The sequence below is a fragment of the Somniosus microcephalus genome, chromosome 4 (assembly GCF_052327205.1).
Source record: "Somniosus microcephalus isolate GS21.2 chromosome 4, FLI_Smic_1.0, whole genome shotgun sequence".
Classification (NCBI taxonomy): Eukaryota; Metazoa; Chordata; class Chondrichthyes; order Squaliformes; family Somniosidae; genus Somniosus; species Somniosus microcephalus.
In genome coordinates, this window is record NC_140990.1 from 89,069,867 (window position 1) to 89,076,039 (window position 6,173).

The window sequence follows — 6,173 nt, forward strand, 5'->3', positions numbered from 1 at the left end:
ACCAGGTAAAGAGGACGAGTGTCCTCCTTGGAGGGAAACCAGGCAAAGAGGGCGAGTGTCCTCCTTGGAGGGAAACCAGGCAAAGAGGGAGTGTGTCCTCCTTGGAGGGAAACCAGGCAAAGAGGGCGAGTATCCTCCTTGGAGGGGAGCCAGGTAAAGAGGGCGAGTGTCCTCCTTGGAGGGGAACCAGGTAAAGAGGGCAAGTGTCCTCCTTGGAGGGGTGCCAGGTAAAGAGGGCGAGTGTCCTCCTTGGAGGGGAACCAGATAAAGAGGGCGTGTGTCCTCCTTGGAGGGGAACCAGATAAAGAGGGCGAGTGTCCTCCTTGGAGGGGAACAAGGTAAAGAGTGCGAGTGTCCTCCTTGGAGGGGAACTAGGTAAAGAGGGCGAGTGTCCTACTTGGAGGGGAACCAGGCAAAGAGGGCGAGTGCCCTCCTTGGAGGGGAACCAGGTAAAGAGGGTGAGTGTCCTCCTTGGAGAGGAACCAGGCAAAGAGGGCAAGTGTCCTCCTTGGAGGGGAACCAGGTGAAGAGGGCGAGTGTCCTCCTGGGAGGGGAACCAGGCACAGAGGGCGAGTGTCCTCCTTGGAGGGGAACCAGGTAAAGAGGGCAAGTTTCCTCCTTGGAGAGGAACCAGGCAAAGAGGGCAAGTGTCCTCCTTGGAGGGGAACCAGGTGAAGAGGGCGAGTGTCCTCCTGGGAGGGGAACCAGGCACAGAGGGCGAGTGTCATCCATGGAGGGGAACCAGGTAAAGAGGGCGAGTGTCCTCCAAGGAGAGGGACCAGGTAAAGAGGGCATGTGTCCTCCTTGGAGGTGAACCAGGTAAAGAGGGCGAGTGTCCTCCTTGGAGAGGAACCAGGTAAAGAGGGCGAGTGTCCTCCTTGGAGGGGAACGAGGTAAAGAGGGTGAGTGTCCTCCTGGGAGGGGAACCAGGCAAAGAGGGCGAGTGTCCTCCTTGGAGGGGAACCAGGGAAAGATGGCGAGTGTCCTCCTGGGAGGGGAACCAGATAAAGAGGGCGAGTGTCCTCCCTGGAGGGGAACCAGGCAAAGAGGGCGAGTGTCCTCCTTGGAGGGGAACCAGGTAAAGAGGGCGATTGTCCTCCCTGGAGAGGAACCAGGTAAAGAGGACGAGTGTCCTCCTTGGAGGGAAACCAGGCAAAGAGGGCGAGTGTCCTCCTTGGAGGGAAACCAGGCAAAGAGGGAGTGTGTCCTCCTTGGAGGGAAACCACGCAAAGAGGGCGAGTGTCCTCCTTGGAGGGGAACCGGGCAAAGAGGGCGAGTGCTCTCCTAGGAGGGGAACCTGGCAAAGAGGGCGAGAGTCCTCCTTGGAGGGAAACCAGGCAAAGAGGGCGAGTATCCTCCTTGGAGGGGAGCCAGGTAAAGAGGGCGAGTGTCCTCCTTGGAGGGGAACCAGGTAAAGAGGGCAACTGTCCTCCTTGGAGGGGTGCCAGGTAAAGAGGGCGAGTGTCCTCCTTGGAGGGGAACCAGATAAAGAGGGCGTGTGTCCTCCTTGGAGGGGAACCAGATAAAGAGGGCGAGTGTCCTCCTTGGAGGGGAACAAGGTAAAGAGTGCGAGTGTCCTCCTTGGAGGGGAACTAGGTAAAGAGGGCGAGTGTCCTACTTGGAGGGGAACCAGGCAAAGAGGGCGAGTGCCCTCCTTGGAGGGGAACCAGGTAAAGAGGGTGAGTGTCCTCCTTGGAGAGGAACCAGGCAAAGAGGGCAAGTGTCCTCCTTGGAGGGGAACCAGGTGAAGAGGGCGAGTGTCCTCCTGGGAGGGGAACCAGGCACAGAGGGCGAGTGTCCTCCTTGGAGGGGAACCAGGTAAAGAGGGCAAGTTTCCTCCTTGGAGAGGAACCAGGCAAAGAGGGCAAGTGTCCTCCTTGGAGGGGAACCAGGTGAAGAGGGCGAGTGTCCTCCTGGGAGGGGAACCAGGCACAGAGGGCGAGTGTCATCCATGGAGGGGAACCAGGTAAAGAGGGCGAGTGTCCTCCAAGGAGAGGGACCAGGTAAAGAGGGCATGTGTCCTCCTTGGAGGTGAACCAGGTAAAGAGGGCGAGTGTCCTCCTTGGAGAGGAACCAGGTAAAGAGGGCGAGTGTCCTCCTTGGAGGGGAACGAGGTAAAGAGGGTGAGTGTCCTCCTGGGAGGGGAACCAGGCAAAGAGGGCGAGTGTCCTCCTTGGAGGGGAACCAGGGAAAGATGGCGAGTGTCCTCCTGGGAGGGGAACCAGATAAAGAGGGCGAGTGTCCTCCCTGGAGGGGAACCAGGCAAAGAGGGCGAGTGTCCTCCTTGGAGGGGAACCAGGTAAAGAGGGCGATTGTCCTCCCTGGAGAGGAACCAGGTAAAGAGGACGAGTGTCCTCCTTGGAGGGAAACCAGGCAAAGAGGGCGAGTGTCCTCCTTGGAGGGAAACCAGGCAAAGAGGGAGTGTGCCCTCCTTGGAGGGAAACCACGCAAAGAGGGCGAGTGTCCTCCTTGGAGGGGAACCGGGCAAAGAGGGCGAGTGCTCTCCTAGGAGGGGAACCTGGCAAAGAGGGCGAGAGTCCTCCTTGGAGGGAAACCAGGCAAAGAGGGCGAGTATCCTCCTTGGAGGGGAGCCAGGTAAAGAGGGCGAGTGTCCTCCTTGGAGGGGAACCAGGTAAAGATGGCAAGTGTCCTCCTTGGAGGGGTGCCAGGTAAAGAGGGCGAGTGTCCTCCTTGGAGGGGAACCAGATAAAGAGGGCGTGTGTCCTCCTTGGAGGGGAACCAGATAAAGAGGGCGAGTGTCCTCCTTGGAGGGGAACCAGGTAAAGAGGGCGAGTTTCCTCCTTGGAGGGGAACTAGGTAAAGAGGGCGAGTGTCCTACTTGGAGGGGAACCAGGCAAAGAGGGCGAGTGCCCTCCTTGGAGGTGAACCAGGTAAAGAGGGTGAGTGTCCTCCTGGGTGTGGAACCAGGCACAGAGGGCGAGTGTCCTCCTTGGAGGGGAACCAGGTAAAGAGGGCAAGTTTCCTCCTTGGAGAGGAACCAGGCAAAGAGGGCAAGTGTCCTCCTTGGAGGGGAACCAGGTGAAGAGGGCGAGTGTCCTCCTGGGAGGGGAACCAGGCACAGACGGCGAGTGTCCTCCTTGGAGGGGAACCAGGTAAAGAGGGCGAGTGTCCTCCAAGGAGAGGGACCAGGTAAAGAGGGCATGTGTCCTCCTTGGAGGTGAACCAGGTAAAGAGGGCGAGTGTCCTCCTTGGAGAGGAACCAGGTAAAGAGGGCGAGTGTCCTCCTTGGAGGGGAACGAGGTAAAGAGGGTGAGTGTCCTCCTGGGAGGGGAACCAGGCAAAGAGGGCGAGTGTCCTCCTTGGAGGGGAACCAGGGAAAGATGGCGAGTGTCCTCCTGGGAGGGGAACCAGATAAAGAGGGCGAGTGTCCTCCCTGGAGGGGAACCAGGCAAAGAGGGCGAGTGTCCTCCTTGGAGGGGAACCAGGTAAAGAGGGCGATTGTCCTCCCTGGAGAGGAACCAGGTAAAGAGGACGAGTGTCCTCCTTGGAGGGAAACCAGGCAAAGAGGGCGTGTGTCCTCCTTGGAGGGAAACCAGGCAAAGAGGGCGAGTGTCCTCCTTGGAGGGGAACCAGGTAAAGGGGGCGAGTGTCCTCCTGGGAGGGGATCCAGGCAAAGAGGGCGAGTGTTCTCCTTGGAGGGGAACCAGGTAAAGAGGGCGGGTGTCCTCCTTGGAGGGGAACCAGGTAAAGAGGGCGAGTGTCCTCCTTGGAGAGCAACCAGGTATAGAGGGCGTGTGTCTTCCTTGGAGGGGAACCAGGTAAAGAGGGCGAGTGTCCTCCTTGGAGGGGAACCAGGTAAAGAGGGCGAGTGTCCTCCTTGGAGGGGAACCAGGTAAAGAGGGCGAGTGTCCTCCTTGGAGGGGAACCAGGTAAAGAGGGTGAGTGTCCTCGTTGGAGGGGAACCAAGTAAAGAGGGCGAGTGTCCTCCTTGGAGAGGAACCAGGTAAAGAGGACGTGTGTACTCCTTGGAGGGGAACCATGTAAAGAGGGTGTGTGTCCTCCTTGGAGGGGAACCAGGTAAAGAGGGCGAGTATCCTCCTTTGAGGGGAACCAGTTAAAGAGGGCGAGTGTCCTCCTGGTAGGGGAACCAGGCATAGAGGGCGAGTGTCCTCCTTGGAGGGAAACCAGGCAAAGAGGGCGAGTGTCCTTCTTGGAGCGGAACCAGGTAAAGAGGGCGAGTGTCCTCCTTGGAGGGGAACCAGGCAAAGAGGGCGAGTGTCCTCCGGGGAGGGGAACCAGGTAAAGAGGATGATTGACCTCCTGGGAGGGGAACCAGGCAAAGAGGGCGAGTGTTCTCCTTGGAGGAGAACGAGGCAAAGAGGGCGAGTGACCTCCTTGGAGGGAAGCCAGGCAAAGAGGGCGAGTGTACTCCTTGGAGGGGAACCAGGCAAAGAGGGCGAGTGTCCTCCTTGGAGGGGAACCAGATAAAGAGGGGGAGTGTCCTCCCTGGAGGGGAACCAGTCAAAGAGAGCGAGTGTCCTCCTTGGAGGGAAACCAGGCAAAGAGGGCGTGTGTCCTCCTTGGAGGGAAACCAGGCAAAGAGGGCGAGTGTCCTCCTTGGAGGGGAACCAGGTAAAGGGATGAGTGTCCTCCTGGGAGGGGAACCAGGCAAAGAGGGCGAGTGTTCTCCTTGGACAGGAACCATGCTAAGAGGGCGAGTGACCTCCTTGGAGGAAAACCAGGCAAAGAGGGCGAGTGTCCTCCTTGGAGGGAAACCAGGCAAAGAGGGCGAGTGTCCTCCTTGCAGGGGAAACAGGCAAAGAGGGCGAGTGTCCTCCTTGGAGGGGAACCAGGTAAAGAGGGCGAGTGTCCTCCCTGGAGGAGAACCAGGCAAAGAGGGCGAGTGTCCTCCTTGGAGGGGAACCAGGTAAAGAGGGCGAGTGTCCTCCTTGGAGTGGAAACAGGCAAAGAGGGCGGGTGTCCTCCTTGGAGGGGAACCTGGTAAAGAGGGCGAGCGTCCTCCTTGGAGGGGAACCAGGCAAAGAGGGCGAGTGTCTTCCTTGGAGGGGAACCAGGTAAAGAGGGCGAGCGTCCTCCTTGGGGGGGAACCAGGTAAAGAAACCGAGTGTCCTCCTTGGAGGGGAATCGGGTAAAGAGGGCATGTGTCCTCCTTGGAGGGGAACCAGGTAAATAGGGCGAGTGTCCTCCTTGGAGGGGAACCAAGTAAAGAGCGTGTGTGTCCTCCTTGGAGGGGAACCAGGTAAAGAGGGCGAGTGTCCTCCTTCGAGGGGAACCAGGTAAAGAGGGCGAGTGCCCTCTTTGGAGGGGAACCAGGTAAAGAGGGCGAGTGTCCTCCTTGGAGGGGAAACAGGTAAAGAGGGCGCGTGTCCTCCTTGGAGGGGAACCAGGTAAAGAGGGCGTGTGTCCTCCTTGGAGAGGAACCAGGTAAAGAGGGCGTGTGTACTCCTTGGAGGGGAACCATGTAAAGAGGGTGTGTGTCCTCCTTGGAGGGGAACCAGGTAAAGAGGGCGAGTATCCTCCTTTGAGGGGAACCAGTTAAAGAGGGCGAGTGTCCTCCTGGTAGGGGAACCAGGCATAGAGGGCGAGTGTCCTCCTTGGAGGGAAACCAGGCAAAGAGGGCGAGTGTCCTTCTTGGAGCGGAACCAGGTAAAGAGGGCGAGTGTCCTCCTTGGAGGGGAACCAGGCAAAGAGGGCGAGTGTCCTCCGGGGAGGGGAACCAGGTAAAGAGGATGAGTGACCTCCTGGGAGGGGAACCAGGCAAAGAGGGCGAGTGCTCTCCTTGGAGGAGAACGAGGCAAAGAGGGCGAGTGACCTCCTTGGAGGGAAGCCAGGCAAAGAGGGCGAGTGTACTCCTTGGAGGGGAACCAGGCAAAGAGGGCGAGTGTCCTCCTTGGAGGGGAACCAGATAAAGAGGGGGAGTGTCCTCCCTGGAGGGGAACCAGTCAAAGAGAGCGAGTGTCCTCCTTGGAGGGAAACCAGGCAAAGAGGGCGTGTGTCCTCCTTGGAGGGAAACCAGGCAAAGAGGGCGAGTGTCCTCCTTGGAGGGGAACCAGGTAAAGGGATGAGTGTCCTCCTGGGAGGGGAACCAGGCAAAGAGGGCGAGTGTTCTCCTTGGACAGGAACCATGCTAAGAGGGCGAGTGACCTCCTTGGAGGAAAACCAGGCAAAGAGGGCGAGTGTCCTCCTTGGAG